The sequence below is a fragment of the Phyllobates terribilis genome, unplaced genomic scaffold (assembly GCF_046119375.1).
Source record: "Phyllobates terribilis strain yellow unplaced genomic scaffold, ASM4611937v1 Scaffold_13__5_contigs__length_258822181, whole genome shotgun sequence".
Classification (NCBI taxonomy): Eukaryota; Metazoa; Chordata; class Amphibia; order Anura; family Dendrobatidae; genus Phyllobates; species Phyllobates terribilis.
Window position 1 is genome coordinate 48,718,832 of NW_027362773.1, and position 20,795 is coordinate 48,739,626.

The following is a 20,795-nucleotide window of genomic DNA, read 5'->3' on the forward strand; positions in this document are numbered from 1 at the left end:
GGTGAAAACAGGCTCTAAAGCTGCAGTGCAAATCTACTATTAATACAAAATTGTAAATTAATATCTACTATCCTTTTATTTCACAAGTTTGCCTAGAATTCCACGATATCACAACAAGGAGAGTTTTAAATGTAGATAAAAACTGGCAAATAGAGTGTTGCATCTATTACTTGGAAAAAGGGTGAGAAAAAATAAATTGCAAAACTTATACTGTTAGAAAGCTGTTCATCCAGAAGTTGCTAAAGATTATTCATTGTGTAGTAAAAGCTTTCATCCGAGACATAATTCAAGTAAAGTTTGTAGAAATCAAAGCCCATGTCCCAGTCTATCAGCCACGGTAGCGCTCTGTCTTCTTACTTGATGGCACTCGCGTTGCTTCTTTTGTTTAGCTTCGGGACGCACATGTTATGTCGCGCAGGGCAGGCTAAACAAAAGAAGATCCGAAGATGCTGTCAGTATAGTTCTACAAACCCAGTTCAAAGATCACAGACCACTGTCTTGGGAGATAGACGAGGGAATATGAAAAATTGATCTGCAAGAAATCGGTCAAAAGTTTTGAGAACATGGACGCAGCGAGCAGGATTTGAACCTGCGCGGGGAGACCCCAATGGATTTCTAGTCCATCACCTTAACCACTCGGCCACTACTACTCAGACATGAAACCCTTGTAAGTTTCACACACCTTTTCTTAAAGCACCATGATCAAGATCAGTGATTATCCCTCTGGAAGACATCTTAGAAAAGCAAAGCAAAATTCTAGGCCTCACTAAAATGTAAAAATCTGATTTAAAGTCATCATCAATTAGAATCTTTTACAGTGCATGGCTTTTCCCTCTTCATAAGGCGGATTTGAACTGGGTCCACTACAAAAACATCCTGAAAAAACTCTGAAAATGCTCAAAGGTATGAACATATAAATTTCCATGTAGAAAAGACTTGCTTTTGATATGATCAGGCTTTTGAGCATCTTTTAACTAGAGATAAGCAGTGTTTGACTCGAACTGTTCGCCAATCTCAAATTCGAGCTGTTTTGGGCGGTGTTCGAGCCGTTCGGCGAACACGAACAATTTGAAAAAAATTCGGCTGTTCGAGGTTATGTTCGATAACTGTTCGTGCACCAAAATCATAACTGGATTGTTTCTCAGTAATGCTGAAAATTAATGTTAATATGCAGTTTGAGTGTACAGCAGGGCAGGGGATGGATCTCTGCATAAATAATGAAGATCTCCATTTTTTTTTCTCTTTCCCACATTTACAGTGGGGAGGTGCAATCTGTCAGCCTATCAGCAGTGCACGCACGGAGCGAACTGCTTTTTTCACACTAGCAAGGGCATGTGTCATTGGCAGTGTATGTCACATGTCCTTGCCCTATAAGACCCAGCCATTTTCCCCGTCGCCACCATTTTCTTACTGCTGCAGCTGCGTGTTAGACGGCACCGCTGTTGCTGTGCGCGCTATACTTTGTTAATTTCAAGCCAATTTTCGCAGAAATCTTCAGATAGCTTGGGAGTAGGGCATAGTTGTGATTGCAGTCCTTTTAAGGACTAGGTTACATCATTTCCTATGACTTTTATGAGGCAGGTCTGTGCTGTTAAATAGATAGGTTGGGAGTAAAGACTAGTGTTGAGCCACCCCCGTAGTGTTCGAGTTCGGTTCGGTTCGTCGAACACCCGTGTGTTCGCCGAACTGTTCGTCGAACTGTTCGTCGAACACCTTCGAACACCGTTAAAACCAATGGCAGGCAAACAAAAACACATAGAAACACATAGAAAACACCTTCAAAGGTGTCCAAAAGCTGACAAACTGCTCAGAAGACACAACTAACACATGGAAAAGTGACAAGTACATATAGTCATGCGAAAATAAAAGAGGTGGAGGAGTAAAAGGAGGGGGAGACACAGATATAGGCATGTCATGCCCTTCTAAAATCCAAAAAGTGAGAAGCTGACACGGCCAGTCCACTCCTGCCCGTGCCACCTCCGTGTCGCCGGGTTTGTGCCAGAGCCGCGGTGAACCCTGATGGCCAGCCCCCCTCTCCCAATACTGGTGCCTGTCCGCTGGTGGGTCGAGCGAACCCCCCTGTGGTGGAGGCAGCTCTAAGCTTTTTAATTTAAATTGTCTCTCTAATTTGAATGAATACACTTTAAATCCATTTACAAGGATCTATTGGAGGGCAAGTCTCATGCCAGCAGCCGCGTAATTCCAGCTCCAGTAGCGTCCACTAAAGCTGCTGCAGTTAAAAAGCTTTTATAAGGATCGAGCTCGGCTGTCCACCGCAAGGCATCCTACTGCCAGTCCCAGCCCCTATGCCTTGGGGTGCCTCCTGATGCTCTTCACTAAGTATCCCATGGTCCCGAAGCATTTCCTTTGAAAAAATTAAGTGTCTAAACTACAGGTGGTGCAGCTTGCTTAACAGCCGGGATAATCCGCTCACTAGCAGACACTGCTACTAGGCACAAAGTATTTCCTGGGCTAGATGCAGTTAAAAATTTGTAATTAGATACTCTCGTTGGATGCTGAGAAAGCATTCCATAGAGTCTCCTGGCACGCCATATATGATTCTCTTAAAAAGCTTGGGGTAGGGGTCTAGGGGACCCTTTTATAGCCAAAATCACGGTCCTGTATCGCAATACGTCACCTAGGCTGAAGATAAATGGAACTGTAGCACCCTGAGGGCTCGGTTGCTACAGACGTATTGCACCTCACCCAGAGGTGTGATATCTCACTCTCAGGTAAGGATGGAGTGTGGATCAGGACCCGACACCTGCATGCATTACACCACATTGCCGTGGGGCAGGGCGACCAATATGCCCCTGAGATGGGCACGACAGTCCCTGTCCCTGGCTGGAGTGGGGGGAGGGAACACTGAGGAAGGGGAACCCTGTAGTGCAGGAGCAGGGAGGAAGCAGTTCCTGGGAGCATTGAGAAGGGAGTATAAAAGGTGGGCACCATCTTAGTTCAGTGCAGAGAAGTCTGAGCAGAAGTGGCAGGGAGCACGGGCTCTGCATGAGCTCTGCTCCGTAGGCGGGCCTAGTAACAGAGGCCCAGGCCTGGAAGAGGGAGAAGGAAGGAAGAGGAGCGGAGAAGGCTCCAGGAACGAGGAATGAAGGGATCCCAGGGGTGCGGACGGGCGAGTCGCCACCGCACGCCCGAATCCACCTGCGTGGAGGGGTCAGGCCAAAGGGGGAGACCGGTCCCCGAACTAGTGGAGGCAGGAAACGACCCTCAGCTAGAAACCGGAGGCTCTGACATTTTATGCTGCGCAGACCCTCGCTACACCCGCTAGGAAGGCACCACATAGGGTCAGGGAAACTGGCGCCAAGTTTACCAAGAGGAGGCCCGAGGCAGCCGGACAGAAGTGTTGGTAAGAAAGGCCAGACAAAGGACACACAAAGGGGGTCCTGTGAAGTGCTCCAAAGTTATCTGGGAGTTGTCTGAGCCCCTCACCTGGTGAGCACAGTACGACGTGGGCAGCCGTTACCTGCAGAAGTGGTCTGGATAATAAGAACTGTGAGTAAAGGCCCTGAACTGCATCACTGACTCCGTGTCGTTACTGCTGCTGCCCTGCACCATCACCCCCATCCTCCGCATACACTGCCCTGAGGCTATACTCCTCCCGTGGGGAGTTATGCTACGCTCTGCTGCACCCACAACACCAGCCTCAGTGGTCTGCCCTGTAGCGGTGGTTCACTCTGACCGCAATCCACGGGTGGCGTAGTCGGACATTTAAACATGAAAACCACATAAATAGTTCCGCCACTGGTTTGACCGCCCTGAGCCACGGAACTGGGTCGCCGCCACGAAGACTACAACCACCAGCATCCACCAAAAAGGGTCCGGCTCCGGGTGTCCCAAGGCCCAGGGTGTGCGTCAGAACATTTTCATCACCTTTCACAATCACCAATGGGACAAGGCAGTGATGTCCTCTGTCCCCTCTCTTATACATCCTAGTGACGGAGCACCTGCTCTCATCAATTCGCCATAACCCCAATATTAGGTGGATTGAGGTGGGAGGCACCGAGTACAAGTGCTCTCTATTTGCTAATGATGTCCTAGTATATATCACTCAATCACATATATCCATCCATGCTGTTATGGCTGAAATAGATCACTTTGTTACATGGTAAAATTTTAAAATCAATGCAGCGAAGTCTGAGGCCCTCGATGTCTCCCTCCCCAAATCCATATAGGATTCCATCCAGTCCAACTTTCCCTTTGCCTGGCCCTCACAGGGTATCAAATACTTAGGAATTCCTATTCATAGAGACCTCTCCCATCTATGTTATCTTAATTTTGGGCCCTTTATTGAACAACTCCATACAGACCACGGTTGGCAAATTAGAACTGTAAGATTCACTTCGTGAACCACTGGTGTTTTGTGGAAAAGCACATTTACACTGCGTTCCAAATTATTATACAAAAAGTGTTTAGGAGTGATAAGGGAAGAATTTGTTTGTTTGTCAGTTAAACTCATTGATGGTGATGTGTGTCAGGGCTCTTTATATCACTGTAAGCAATTGCAGACACCTGTGCTAATTAGTTTGGCAGGTGTGTCCAATGAAAGGCAAGACTACTTAAGAAGGCTCTCTCACATTATTAAGCAGCCTACATTTTCTGCCAAAATGGGAAAGAAAAAGGATGTGTCGGCTGCTGAGAAGCAATAAATTATGGAGTGTTTAGGTCAAAGCATGACTACAATCAACATTGTGCGATGATCAGGATGAAGTGTCTTGGCAATCAAGAAGTATGTAGCTGATTCACAGTACACACGTGTGCGTGCTGATAAGGGCAAATTGAGGACTCTTTCCTACAGGCAATTACGTCAGGTTGAAAGAGCAGCGGCAAAAAAGCCTTGTCATAGCAGCAGACAAGTTTTTGAAGCTGCTTGTGCCTCCAACGTCCCCCGAACAACAAGATGCAGGGTCCTTCAGAGGTTTGCAGCTGTGCATGCGCCATCCTGTCGACCTCCTCTATCCACTTCACACAAGCAGAAACGGCTCCAGTGGGCCAAACATTACATGAAGACTGATTTCAAAACTGTTTTGTTCACGGATGAGTGCCGTGCAGCGCTCGATGGTCCAGATGGATGGAGTGGAGGATGGCTGGTTGATGGACACCCCACGCAAACACGGCTACAGCGCCAACAAGGAGGAGGTGAAGTAATGTTTTGGGCTGGAATCATGGGGAGAGAGATTGTCGGCCCCTTTAGGATCCCTGAAGGCGCTAAAGATGAACTCCATAATGTATGTGGATTTTCTCAAACAGCACTTCCTGCCATGGTTCAAGAAGAAGAACCGTGTATTTCACAGCAAGATCATTTTTCTGCATGATAATGCACCATCTCATGCTGCACATAAAACATCTGCATCTCTGGCTGATATGGGCATAAAATGGGACAAACTTATCGTGTGACCCCCATGCTCCCCTGACCTCTACCCCATTCAGAACCTTTGGAGCATCATTAAAAGGAGTGTCTATGATGGCGGGAGGCAGTTCACATCTAAGCAACAGCTCTGGGAGGGTATTCTGTCCTCATGCAAAACAATTGAAGCAGAAACCATCCAAAACCTGACAAATTCAATGGACGAGAGAGTTCAGAAGCTCCTTTCGAACAAGGGGTCCTATGTGAAAATGTAACATCACCTAGAATAAAGTTTTGAGTTGAAAACTGTTTGATTTCAGTTTCTAACAACCTGCTAATGCTTATAATTTCAAAAATGACCATTTTTTTGGTCTTTATTAAAATGAAAAGGTTGATCGAAAAGTTTGGGGGATCTAAGAGTGTGGCAACCCAGTAGTCATGATTACTTCGAATTCTGACAATATGAGGGTCATGCTGCAGGTAGTGCAGCAAGAAGGCACTTATGTGCCTTGCGCATCTCGGAGCCCCAAAATTATTTTCCGGGCTAGATGCAGCTAAAAATTATTTTTAATTTTAAATCTGGTGAAGCTTTAGTATAGATGGCCTAATAGGATCAGTGCTGCACACTGCTACAAAGCCCAAATTATTTTCCAGTCAAGATACAGATAAACATGATTAGTAATTTGAAAGCTTAAAACGGTTGGTAGGGTGATTTTAACCAATCATCAAGCTTTTACTCTCCCCAGGATGACACAGGGGTAGAAAATTCGTTTCGGATCCATGATTTGTTCATCTTTATGAACGTGAGTCTGTCTACATTATCAGTGGAGAGCCGCGTGTGCTTATCTGTCAGCACACCACCAGCAGCGCTGAACACACGTTCAGACAGAACGCTGGCTGCGGGGCATGACAAGATCTCCAAGGCGTAAGTGGCTAGCTCCGGCCATTTATCCAGATTGGAAGCCCAAAAAGAGCAAGGGTCCAGTGACACAGTCGTGGCTTCAATGTTTACTTGGAGATACTCCTGTACCATCGTCTCTAGGCGTTGACTATGTGTCAGACTTCTTGTCTCCTGTGGCCTTGCAAAGGATGGGCTAAAAAAGTGGTGAAATGATTCCGCAAAATTGTTGTTACCAGCAGATACTGTGGTTCTGTTACGGTTTGAGTGCTGAAGACTTGACGGTCCCACGGTTGGCAAGTTGGAACTGTGAGATTCACTACGTGCACCACTGGTATTTTGTGGAAAAGCACATGTAAGATTCTGCAACAGTCTCTGCTGATACTCCTGCATGCGTGCATCCCTTTCTATGGCAGGAATAATTTCTGCAAATTTACTTTTGTACCGGGGATCTAACAGTGTGGCAACCCAGTAGTCAGGATTATTTCTAATTCTCACAATTCGAGGGTCATGTTGCAGGTAGTGCAGCAAGAAGGCACTCATGTGTGTTGCGCATCCAGGAGCACCAAGTCCCTGTTGTGTTGGTGGCGAGGTAACAATCATGCTTCCTTCCTCTGTCCTCTCCCCCCAACCTCGCACAACAGAAATGTGATCAAGGTCTCCCTCATCTGATGAGTCTTCCATCAGTTCGTCCTCCACTTCTTACTGGGCTCCTGCACCTTCCTCACTAGTTTGGCTGCTACCATGTGCCCTGGTAAAACCATCTCCCCCACCCTCACATGCCTGCCGCCTTGGTGCTGCCGACCGTCTGGACCTTGCAGATGTTAGCCCTTCCACATACAACTCCTCCTCCTCTACTTCCTCCACCTCCTCTTGTGCCACCACCTGACTCCGAATTCTGTTTAACATGTGCTCCAGCATGTAAATCACCGGAATAGTCATGCTGATAATGGCATCGTCAGCACTAAACATCTTCGTCGCCATTTCAAAACTGTGCAGAAGGGTGCATAGGTCCCTGATCTGAGACCACTCCTCCAGCGTGATTTGCCCCACCTCTGAATCTCGTTGGCCCAGGCTATACATCAGAACGTATTGCACCAGGGCTTGTCGGTGCTGCCACAGTCGCTGCAACATGTGCAGAGTTGAATTCCACCGGGTAGGCACATCGCATTTTAGCCGGTGAAGTGGCAGGCCCAACGACTTCTGTAGAGATGTAAGTCGCTGAGCTGCGGGATGCGAACGGCGGAAGTGAGCACACAGCGACCGTGCCCTCTGCAGAAGGCCATCTAGTCTGGGATAGTGGGCTAAAAATTGCTGGACAACCAGGTTCAACACGTGAGCCATACAAGGCACGTGTGTGACATTGCCCCGGCGAAGGGCCGCACCCAGGTTTGCAGCATTGTCGCACACGGCCTTCCCTGGTTTCAGGTCCAGTGGAGACAACCATTCATGAAATTGGTTCTCCAGAGCTGACCACAACTCCTCAGCTGTGTGACTCACATTTCCCAGACATTTCAATGTAAAAACAGCCTGATGACGTTGAGCCCTACTGCCAGCATAGTAAGGAGGTGTGCAGGATCCCTTCTGCGCAGTTAGGAAGCTTGTGGCATGACCAGACAGGCTTTGGGTGCAGGTGGAAGACCGAGAGGAGGTTGAGGAGGCAGAAGCAGTGGAGGAACTTTGACATAAAGAGGATTGACGCACAACTCGTGGGGACGGCAAGACTTGGACAGCAGCCCCTTGTCCTGCTGTCACCATAGTTACCCAGTGCCCAGTCAGCGACATGTAAGGCCCCTGTCCATGCCTACTCGTCCAAGTGTCTGTGGTGAAATGCACCCTGTCACACACAGAGATTCTCAAAGAAGCGGTGATGTTGTGTGCGACATGCTGGTGGAGCGCAGGCACACCTTTCTTTGAGAAGTAGTGCCGACTGGGCATCTGGTACTGGGGCACTGCGACGGACATAAGGTCTCGAAAATCCTCTGTGTCCACCAGGCGGAAAGGCAGCATTTCTGTAGCCAAGAGCTTGGAGATGGTGAAATTCAACCTCTTAGCTTTCTCATGGCTAGGAGGAAATGGTCTTTTACTTGTCCACATCTGAGGGACCGAGGGCTGGCTATTGTGCTTAGACGGGGTTGATAAGGGTGTCCCGGGCAAACTGCCATTCTGTGAGGAAGATGCAGGCGGACATGTTAGGTTGCCTTGATCCAAAGGTGGTGCTATCGATGTCGGACAGCGCTCAACACCAGCTGGTGTTACCACCTCCAAAGAAAATGATGACCTGCCAATCACGCTGGCTGTTGCGGGTAAAGAGGTGGCAGGTCTGCGCCCCAAAACAGGTGTGACTGCTGTCCCCCCAGTCACAGAGGATGAAGAGGCCGCGGATGCACAAGATATGGCAGACGGTGATTGGCCCGGCCGGCTAGGCCGCATTGTAGCACACTGAGCTTCCCACTGCAACTTATGCTTCATGTCCATGTGCCGGTTCATGCATGAAGTACTCAAACTATGTATTTTTTGGCCTCTACTTAGCTTTTGCTGACAAATGTTACAGATAACACGAGTTGGGTCATCTTTATCGATCTGAAAAAATGCCCAGGCTATGCAAGGCTTAGCACCCATGCGACCTGAAGAGCCACCACGACTTGTGGTGAGAGGCAGAGTTGGGTTTAAGGATGCAGTTGTTGACGTGCTTCCAGTACTACGTCTCTGTCCAGGAAGGCGCAACCTGACCTCGTCGTCACTAGCATCTTCCTCCACCTCCTCTGCTGACCTCATCTCTTGGCTGACTGTGGGTTGACAGTAAGTGGGATCTCCGACCTCATCATCATCACCCTGTGCGTTATCACACCCGTCGTCCTCAGAGCCAACCTGTTCCTGCCCTGACAAAAAACTAAAGTTGTTGCTCCAATCAGGTATTTGAGTCTTATCATCGTCTTCCTCATTGTCTCCACCAACAGGAGTTACAGTTTGGGAATGAGGGTCTACATTATGGTCAGAACCTTCTGCGTCTGGTCCTGGATCCGACTCATAAAGATTCTGGGCATCAGTGCAGATCATTTCCTCGTCTGGATTCACAGAAGCGCTGGAGTCGACCTCTGATTCCCAGGCTATAGTATGAGTAAACAGCTCTGCAGACTCAACCACCTGTTCTACCTCATACTCAGACGGGCAGCTGGAGATTTGGGAGCTGTGAGGAAGCAAGTGCGATTTGGGTGACACCTTTGAGGACTGGAGTATTTGTGATGTTGAAGTTGATGTGGAGGAGAGCCCACTTAAAGGAGCACTTGATATCCGTTGAAGCACCTGCTGTTTTTGTGCCTCATCTGGAATTTGTAGCGATTGGCGTGGCCGTAAGAAAGGGATCTTATCACATTGTTCGCTAAAAGAAGTAGACATTTTAGTTTGGCTGGAAGATGGTCTTTCTTCTGCAGATGTTACTGTTGCTTTAACACCTACCCCACGGACACAACCTTTTTTCCCCTTCCCAACACGCCTATTCCCCTTTCCACCAGCAGCAGGCCTTTTTCCACTCATTTTGGTGGTTAACTAATTCACAACTCTGGAGTTGTTTGCACAAAAAAACAATGGATGGTAACCGAGCAGAGCTGAGTGGCCAAACTGTGGTATTAGGCCAAAATTATTGGCTGGGTTAGATGCAGAAAAAAATTATTTTGAATTTGCAACCTGATGGAGGTCAGTATAGATGGACTAATACAAATAGTCCCACACACTGCTAGAAGCCCAAATATTTTTTCAGAGGTACTGTAGATGCAGATAAAAATTATTTTTAATTTGCAACCTGATGGAGGTCAGTATAGATGGACTAATAGACCAAGTCCCACACACTGCTAGAAGCCCAAATATTTTTTCAGAGCTAGATGCAGAAAAAAATTATTTTTAATTTGCAACCTGATGGAGGTCAGTATAGATGGACTAATAGACCAAATCCCACACACTGCTAGAAGCCCAAATATTTTTTCAGAGCTAGATGCAGAAAAAAATTATTTTTAATTTGCAACCTGATGGAGGTCAGTATAGATGGACTAATAGACCAAGTCCCACACACCGCTAGAAGCCCAACTATTTTTTCAGAGCTAGATGCAGAAAAAAATTATATTCAATTTGCAACCTGCTGGAGGTCAGTATAGAAGGACTAATAGAACAAGTCCCACACACTGCTAGAAGCCCAAATATTTTTTCAGAGCTAAATGAAGAAAAAAATTATTTTTAATTTGCAACCTGATGGAGGTCAGTATAGATGGACTAATAGACCAAGTCCCACACACTGCTAGAAGCCCAAATATTTTTTCAGAGCTAGATGCAGAAAAAAATTATTTTTAATTTGCAACCTGATGGAGGTCAGTATAGATGGACTAATAGACCAAGTCCCACACACTGCTAGAAGCCCAAATATTTTTTCAGAGCTAGATGCAGAAAAAAATTATATTCAGTTTGCAACCTGATGGAGGTCAGTATAGATGGACTAATAGAATGATGCTATGCCCAAAAGATTTTACTTCACTAGGTGCAGTAAAAAATTGGTATTCTATACACAGGTGTTATATCTTGCAACACAGATAGGCTACTCCACTGACTAACACACTCTGCAATAGGCCAAAAAGGATTAGCTTTGCTAGATTCAGCCAAATGCTGTGAAAAAAACTTGCACAGCACTGGCACAGACCTGCCTGGCAAAAGCTGATAGGAACTCATGTAACCTAGTCCTGAAAAGGACTCCAATTACAATTAGTCTTTACTCCCACAACCTATCTATTTAAGAGCACAGACCTCCCTGATAAAAGTCGTAGGAAATGCTGTAACCTAGTCCTTAAAAGGACTGCAATCACAACTATTCCCTACTCCCAAGCTATCTGTATATTTGTGCGAAAATTGGCTTGAAATTAACAAGGTATAGCGCACACAGCAACAGCGGTGCCGTCTAACACGCAGCTGCAGCAGTGAGAAAATGGTGGCGACGGGGAAAATGGCTTGGTCTTATAGGGCAAGGACATGTGACATACACTGCCAATGACACATGCCCTTGCTTGTGTGAAAAAAAGCACTTCGCTCCGTGTGTGCGCTGCTGATAGGCTGACAGATTGCACCTCCCCACTGCAAATGCGGGAAAGAGAAAAAAAAATGGAGATCTTCATTGTTCCTGCAGAGATCCATCCCCTGCCCCTCCCCCCACCCCGCTGTACACTCAAACTGCGTATTAACATTAATTTTCATCATTACTGAGAAAAAATCCAGTTATGATTTTGGTGCACGAACAGTTATCGAACATAACCTCGAACAGCCGAATTTTTCTCAAATTGTTCGTGTTCGCCGAACGGCTCGAACACCGCCCAAAACAGCTCGAATTTGAGATTGGCGAACAGTTCGAGTAGAACAACGCTCATCTCTATTAAAGACTAATGGCAATGGCAGTCCTTTTCATGGCTAGGTTACATCAGTTCCTATCACTTTTATCAGGCAGGTCTGTGCTCTTAAATAGATAGGTTGGGAGTAAAGACTTATTGTACTTGCAGTCCTTTTGAGGGCTAGGCTACATAAGTTCCTACCACTTTTTGCCAGGCAGGTCTGTTTTAGTGCTGTGCAATTTTTTTTCACAGCATTTGGCTAAATCTAGCAAAGCAAATCCTTTTTGACCTCTTGCAGTGTGTGTTAGTCAGTGGAGTAGCCTATCTGTGCTGCAAGCTACACCACCTGTGTATAGAATACCAATTTTTTTACTGCACCTAGTGAAGTAAAACCTTTTGGGCATAGCATCATTCTATTAGTCCTTCTATACTAACCTTCACCAGGTTGCAAATTCAAAATAATTTTTATCTGCATCTAGCTCTGAAAAAATATTTCGGCTTGTAGCAGTGTGTGGGACTTGTTCTATTAGTCCATCTATACTAACCTCCACCTGGTTGCAAATTCAATATAATTTTTTTCTGCATCTAGCTCTGAAAAAATATTTTGGCTTGTAGCAGTGTGTGGGACTTGTTCTATTAGTCCATCTATACTAACCTCCACCAGGTTGCAAATTCAATATAATTTTTTTCTGCATCTAGCTCTGAAAAAATATTTCAGCTTGTAGCAGTGTGTGGGACTTGTTATATTAGTCCATCTATACTAACCTCCATCAGGTTGCAAATCCAATATAATTTTTTTCTGCATCTAGCTCTGAAAATATATTTCGGCTTGTAGTAGTGTGTGGGACATGTTCTATTAGTACATCTATACTAACCTCCACCAGGTTGCAAATTCAAAATAATTTTTATCTGCATCTATCTCTGAAAAAATATTTCGGCTTGTAGCAGTGTGTGGGACTTGTTCTATTAGTCCATCTATACTGACCTCCACCAGGTTGCAAATTCGATATAATTTTTTTCGGCATCTAGCTCTGAAAAACTATTTTGGCTTGTAGCAGTGTGTGGGACTTGTTCTATTAGTCCATTTATACTAACCTCCATCAAGTTACAAATTCAATATAATTTTTTTCTGTATCTAGCTCTGAAAAACTATTTCGGCTTGTAGTAGTGTGTGGGACTTGTTCTATTAGTCCATCTATTCTTACCTCCACCAGGTTGCAAATTCAAAATAATTTTTATCTGCATCTAGCTCTGAAAAAATATTTGGGCTTCGGCTTGTAGCAGTGTGTGGGACTTGTTCTATTAGTCCATATATACTAACCTCCACCAGGTTGCAAATTCAATATAATTTTTTTCTGAATCTAGCTCTGAAAAAATATTTCGGCTTGTAGCATTGTGTGGGACTTGTTTTATTAGTCCATCTATACTAACCTTCACCAGGTTGCAAATTCTTTATAATTTTTTTCTGCATCTAGCTCTGAAAAACTATTTCGGCTTGTAGCAGTGTGTGGGACTTGTTCTATTAGTCCATCTATACTAACCTCCAGCAGGTTGCAAATTCAAAATAATTTTCATCTGCATCTAACCCAGCCAATACTTTTGGGCTAATACCACAGTTTGGCCACACAGCTCTGCTCGGTTCCCATCCATTGTTTTTTGTGCAAACACCTACAGAGTTGTGAATTAGTTAACCACCAAAATGAGTGGAAAAAGGCCTGCTGCTGGTGGAAAGGGGAATAGGCGTGTTGGGAAGGGAAAAAAAGGTTGTGTCCGTGGGGTAGGTGTTAAAGCAACAGTAACATCTGCAGAAGAAAGAACATCTTCCAGCCAAACTAAGATGTCTACTTCTTTTAGCGGACAATGAGATAAGATCCCTTTCTTACGGCCATGCCAATCGCTACAAATTCCAGATGAGGCACAAAAACAGCAGGTGCTTCAACAAATATCAAGTGCTCCTTTAAGTGGGCTCACTGTGTCACTGGACCCTTGCTCTTTTTGGGCTTCCAATTTGGATAAATGGCGGAAGCTCGCCACTTACGCCTTGGAGATCTTGTCATGCCCCGCAGCCAGCGTTCTGTCTGAACGTGTGTTCAGCGCTGCTGGTGGTGTGCTGACAGATAAGCGCACGCGGCTCTCCACTGATAATGTAGACAGACTCACGTTCATAAAGATGAACAAATCATGGATCCAAAATGACTTTTCTACCCCTGTGTCATCCTGGGGAGAGTAAAAGCTTGATGATTTGTTAAAATCACCTCACCAACCGTTTTAAGCTTTCAAATTACTAATCATGTTTATCTGTATCTTGGCTGGAAAATAATTTGGGCCTTGTAGCAGTGTGCAGTACTGATTCTATTAGGCCATCTATACTAAACTCCACCAGATTTAAAATTACTAATCATATTTATCTGTATCTTGGCTAGAAAATAATTTGGGCTTTGTAGCAGTTTTCAGTACTGATTCTATTAGGCCATCTATACTAAGCTCCACCAGCTTTCAAATTAATAATAATTTTTAGCTGCATCTAGCCCAGAAAATAATTTTGGGGCTCCTAGATGCGCAAGACACATGAGTGCCTTCTTGCTGCACTACTTGCAAATTGACCCTCAGATTGTCAGAATTCGAAGTAATCCTGACTACTGGGTTGCCACACTCTTAGATCCCCCACACTCTTCGATCAACTTTTCAATTTTAATAAAGAACAAAAAAATGGTCATTTTTGAAATTATAAGCATTAGCAGTTTATTAGTAACTGATATCCAACAGTTTTCAACTCAAAACTTTATTGTAGGTGATGTTACATTTGCACATAGGACCCCTTGTTCGAAAGGAGCTTCTGAACTCTCTCATCCATTGGATTTGTCAGGCTTTGGATGGTTTCTGCTTCAATTGTTTTGCATGAGGACCCTCCCAGAGCTGTTGCTTAGATGTGAACTGCCTCCCGCCATCATAGACACTCCTTTTGATGATGCTCCAGAGGTTCTTAATGGGGTTGAGGTCAGGGGAGCATGGGGGTCACACCATAAGTTTGTCCCCTTTTATGCCCATATCAGCCAAAGATGCTGATGTGTTATGTGCAGCATGAGACGGTGCATTATCATGCATGAAAATGATCTTGCTGCGGAATACACGGTTCTTCTTCTTGAACCATGGCAGGAAGTGCTGTTTGAGAAACTCCACATACATTATGGAGTTCATCTTTACCCCTTCAGGGATCCTAAAAGGGCCAACAATCTCTCTCCCCATGATTCCAGCCCAAAACATTACTCCACCTCCGCCTTGTTGGCGCCGTAGCCGTGTTTGCGTGGGGTGTCCATCAACCAGTCATCCTCCACTCCATCCATCTGGACCATCGAGCGTTGCACAGCACTCATCGGTGAACAAAACAGTTTTGAAGTCAGACTTCAAGTAATGTTTGGCCCACTGGAGCCATTTCTTCTTGTGTGCAGTGGATAGAGGAGGTCGACAGGATGGCTTACGCACAGCTGCAAACCTCTAAAGGACTCTGTATCTTGTTGTTCGGGTGACGTTGGAAGCACCAGCAGCTTCAAAAACTTGTCTGTTGCTATGACAAGGCTTTTTTGCCGCTGCTCTTTTAACCTGACGTAATTGCCTGTAGGAAAGAGTCCTCAATTTTCCCTTATCAGCACGCACACGTGTGTACTGTGAATCAGCTACATACTTCTTGATTGTGCGATGATCAGGATGAAGTGTCTTGGCAATGTTGATTGTAGTCATGCCTTGACCTAAACACTCCACAATTTGTTGCTTCTCAGCAGCCGACACATCCTTTGTCTTTCCCATTTTGGCAGAAAATGTAGGCTGCTTAATAATGTGGGACAGCCTTCTTAAGTAGTCTTGCCTTTCATTGGACACAACTGCCAAACTAAGTAGCACAGGTGTCTGCAATTGCTTACAGTGATATAAAGAGCCCTGACACACATTACCATCAATGAGTTTAACGGACAAACAAAAAAATTCTTCCCTTATCACTCCTAAACACTTTTCGCATAATAATTTGGAACACAGTGTACATGTGCTTTTCAACAAAACACCAGAGGTAAAGTGATCTATTTCAGCCATAACAGCAGGGATGGATATATGTGATTGAATGATATATACTAGGACATCATCAGCAAATGCAGAGCACTTGTACTCGGTGTCTCCCACCTCAATCCACCTAATATTGGGGATATGGCGAATTGTTGAGAGCAGGTGCTCTGTCACTAGGATGTATAAGAGAGGGGACAGAGGACATCCCTGCCTTGTCCCATTGGTGATTATGAAAGGTGATGAAAATGTTCCATTTATCTTCAGCCTACGTGATGTATTGCGATACAGGGCCGTGATTTTGACTATCAAAGGGTCCCCTAGACCCCTACCCCAAGCTTTTTAAGAGAATAATATATGGCATGCCAGGAGACTCTATGGAATGCTTTCTCAGCATCCAACGAGTGTATCTAATTACAAATTTTTAACTGCATCTAGCCCAGGAAATACTTTGTGCCTTGTTGCAGTGTCTGCTAGTCAGCGGATTATCCCAGCTGTTAAGCAAGCTACACCACCTGTAGTTTGGACATTTAATTTTTTCAAAGGAAATGGTTCGGGCCCCCAGGACACTCAGTGAAGAGCATCGGGGAGGCACCCCAAGGCACAAGGGCTGGGACTGGCGGTGGGACGCCTTGCGGGGGACCGCCAACCTCGATCCTTATAAAAGCTTTTTAACTGCAGCAGCATTAGTGGACGATACTGGAGCTGGAATAACCGCGGCTGCTGACATGAGACTTGCCCTTCTATAGATCCTTGTAAAAGGATTTAAAGTGTACTCATTCAAATTAGAGAGACAATTTAAATTAAAAATATTAGACCAGCCTCCACTGCAGGGGGGCTCGCTCGACCCACCAGCGGACAGGCACCAGTATTGGGAGAGGGGGGCTGGCCATCAGGGTCCACCGCGGCTCTGGCACAAACCCGGCGACACGGAGGTCGCACGGGCAGGAGCGGACTGGCCGTGTCGGCTTCGCACTTTTTTGGTTTTAGAAGGGCATGACATGCCTATATCTGTGTCTCCCCCTCCTTTTACTCCTCCACCTCTTTTCTTTTCGCATGACTATATGTACTTGCCACTTTTCCATGTGTTAGTTGTGTCTTCTGAGCAGTTTGTCAGCTTTTGGACACCTTTGAAGGTGTTTTCTTTGTGTTTCTATGTGTTTTTGTTTGCCTGCCATTGGTTTTTACGGTTTTCGATGAACAGTTCGACGAACAGTTCGGCGAACATACGGGTGTTTGACGGACCGAACCGAACTCGAACACTACGGGAGTGGTTCAACACTACTTTTAACTGCATCAAGTTGCCAAAAACGCAAAGCAGTTAACTGAAATGAGCACATCATTCATCAGGTGTTTTTCACTTAGACGAGTTCCATACCTATAATGCAAGTCAATGGGAAGGTAAGATAGACCCCTAGAAGGCTCCTTAGTGACTTTTGGTGAATTTTGTGAGCCACAAAAAGAAGCCACAAAAACGCACTCAAAACATGCCGAAAACAATTCTTAGAAAAACACCACCAAAAATGTTTACAAACCGCATTAGGAAATGCTGAAAAACAAGAGAAATTTTGAATCAGGAAAATAAAATGCTGATGTTTCCTGAAGCCATTTTGGCTTGAAATCCATGTCAGATTTACCCACCTGGAAAAAGTGTCATGTGATCATTAACACAAGTCATAGAGAATGGTTGCTTGGTGTCACATAAATAGTATGAGTTTTGTTTCCTGACGTCAATTCTCACTTCCGCTAATCCTATATAATAGATAAATTTGGCCATAAGATACAAAGTGCTCATTCCATGGATCCTTGTAATATTCAAGTCATTTTTGGCTTTTGGTATGTGGATTTTAACTTTGTCTTTATATGTTAAACCTTGGGCATAGGAGGACACAGTGTGAGCAAAAAAAGTGATACCTGCATTTCATGAAGAATTACCCAGGTTCCACTGAGATTTAAACTCAGACCACTAGATTCAAATTCCAGAGTGCTAACCATTACACCATGGTACCAGAGCGACTATGGACCTAGCTGGATCTTCTTGTGAAGAAAAGGGTGAAACGAGCATGTTAAATCATGAATAGTGGTGAAAACTGGCTGTAAAGCTGCAGTGCAAATCTACTATTAATACAAAATGGTAAATTATTATCTACTATCATTTTATTTCACAAGTGTGCCTAGAATTCCATGATATCACAACAAGGAGAATTTTAAATGTTGATAAAAACTGGCAAACAGAGTGTTGCATCTATTACTTGGAAAAAGTGTGAGAAAAAATAAATTGCAAAACTTACACTGTTAGAAAGCTGTTCATCCAGAAGTTGCTAAAGATTATTCATTGTGTAGTAAAAGGTTTAATCCGCGACATAATTCAAGTAGAGTTTGTAGAAATCAAAGCCCATGTCCCAGTCCATCAGCCACGATAGTGCTCTGTGGCCGCTGGACAAGAGCGGGAGAAGGTCTTCTTACTTGATGGCACCCGCGGTGCTTCTTTTGATTAGCGTCAGGACGCACATGTTATGTCGAGCAGGGCAGGCTAATCAAAAGAAGATCCGAAGATGCTGTCTGTATGGTTCTACAAACCCAGTTCAAAGATCACAGACCAATGTCTTGGTAGATAGAAGAGGGAATATGAAAAATTGATCTTCAATCATTGGTCAAAAGTTTTGGGAACATGGACGTAGCCAGCAGAATACAAACCAGCGCGGGGAGACCCCAATGGATTCCTATTCCTTCGCCTTAACCACTCGGTCACGACTACTCAAACATGTAATTCTTGTAAGTTTCACACACCTTTTCTTAAAGCACCATGATCAAGATCAGTGATTATCCTTCTGGAAGACATCTTAGAAAAGCAAAGCAAAATTCTAGGCCTCACTAAAATGTAAAAATCTAATTTAAAGTCATCATCAGCTAGAACCTTGCACAGTTCATTGCTTTTCCCTCTTCATAAGGCAGATATGAACTGGGTCCACAACAAAAACATCCTGAAAAAAACTCTGCAAATGCTCAAAGGTCTGAACATATTAATTTCCATGTAAAAAAGACTTGCTTTTCATATGATCAGGCTTTTGAGTGCCTTTTAACTGCATCAAGTTGCCAAAAATGCCAAGCGGTTAACTGAAATGAGCACATCATTCTTCAGTTGTTTTTCACTTAGAAGAGTTGCATACTTATAATGCAAGTCAATGGGAAAGTAAGAAAGACCCCTGGAAGGCTCCTGAGTGACTTTTGGTGAGTTTTGTGAGCCACAAAAAGAAGCCACAAAAACGCATTCAAAAGATGGCCAAAACAATTCTTACAAAAACGCCACCAAAATTTTTACAAACCGAATTAGGAAATGCTGAAAAACAAGAGAAAAGATGACTCAGAAAATAAAATGCTGATGTTTCCTGAAGCCATTTTGGCTTGAAATCCATGTCAGTTTTACCCACCTGGAAAAAGTGTCATGTGATCATTAACACAAGTCAAAGAGAATGGTTGCTTGGTGTCACATAAATAGTATGAGTTTTGTTTCCTGAAGTCAATTTCAACTTTCGCTAATCCTATATAATAGATAACTTTGGCCATAGGATTCAAAGTGATCATTTTATGGATCCTTGTAATATTCAAGTTTTTTTTGGCTTTTGGTATGTGGATTTTAACTTTGTCTTTATATGTTAAACCTTGGGCATAGGAGGACACAGTGTGAGCGGAAAAAGTAAAACCTGCGTTTCATGAAGCATTACCCAGGTTCCACTGAGGTTTGAACTCAGATCACTGGTTTCAAAGTCCAGAGTGCTAACCATTACACCATGGAACCAGAGAGATTATAGACCTAGCTGGACATTCTTGTGAAGAAAAGGGTGAAACGAGCATGTTAAATCATGAATGGTTGTGAAAGCAGGCTTTAATGCTGCAGTGCAAATCTACTATTAATACAAAATGGTAAATTAATATCTACTATCCTTTTATTTGACAAGTGTGCATAGAATTCCATGAGATCACAACAAGGAGAGTTTTAAATGTTGATAAAAACTGGCAAATAGAGTATTGCATCTATTACTTGGAAAAAGGGTGAGAAAAAACAAATTGTAAAACTTATACTGTTAGAAAGCTGTTCATCCAGAAGTTGCTAAAGATTATTCATTGTGTAGTAAAAGCTTTCATCTGAGACATAATTCAAGTAGAGTTTGTAGAAATCAAAGCCCATGTCCCAGTCCATCAGCCATGACAGTGCTCTGTGGCCGCTGGACAAGAGAGGGAGAAGGTTTTCATACTTGATGGCACCCGCGGTGCTACTTTTTTTTAGCATCGGGATGCACGTTATGTCGCGCAGGGCAGGCTAATCAAAGGAAGATCCGAAGATGCTGTCAGTATGGTTCTACAAACCCAGTCCAAAGATCACAGACCACTGACTTGGGAGATAGACGAGGGAATATGAAATTTGACCTTCAATAATCGGTCAAAAATTTTTGGGAAATGGACGTAGCTGGCAGGATTTGAATCTACGCGGCCATGACTACTCAGACGTGAAATCTTTGTGAGTTTCACATACCTTTTCTTAAAGCACCATGATAAAGATCAGTGATTATCCCTCTGGAAGACATCTTAGAAAAGCAAAGCAAAATTCTAGGCCTCACTAAAATGTAAAAATCTGATTTGAACTCATCATCAATTAGAACCTTGTACAGTTCATGGCTTGTTCCCTCTTCATAAGGCAGATTTGAACTGGGTCCACTACAAAAACATCCTGAAAAAAACTCTGAAAATTCTCAAATGTCTGAACATATTAATTTCCATGTAAATAAGACTTGCTTTTCATATGACCAGGCTTTTGAGCACCTTTTAACTGCATCAAGTTGCCAAAAACGCAAAGCGGTTAACTGAAATGAGCACATCATTCTTCAGGTGTTTTTCACTTAGAAGAGTTCCAGACTTATAATGCAAGTCAAGGGGAAGGTAAGAAAGACCCATGGAAGGCTCCTTAGTGACTTTTGGTGAGTTTTGCGAGCCACAAAAGGAAGCCACAAAAATGCACTCAAAAGATGCCCAAAACAATTCTTAGAAAAACGCCACCAAAAATGTTTACAAACTGCATTAGGAAATGCTGAAAAACAAGAGAAAAGATGACTCAGGAAAA

General features: G+C 44.1%; 2 non-coding genes across 2 annotated transcripts; both read right to left on the bottom strand.

Annotated features, from left to right (window-relative positions):
- Positions 1-568: 568 nt before the first annotated feature.
- TRNAS-AGA (transfer RNA serine (anticodon AGA)) lies at positions 569-650 on the bottom strand. Its single transcript has one exon. It is a non-coding gene; the product is annotated as a tRNA-Ser (tRNA).
- An 18,753-nt stretch (positions 651-19,403) lies between these two features.
- On the bottom strand, positions 19,404-19,475 carry TRNAQ-UUG (transfer RNA glutamine (anticodon UUG)). The gene has a single exon. It is a non-coding gene; the product is annotated as a tRNA-Gln (tRNA).
- Positions 19,476-20,795: the final 1,320 nt, after the last annotated feature.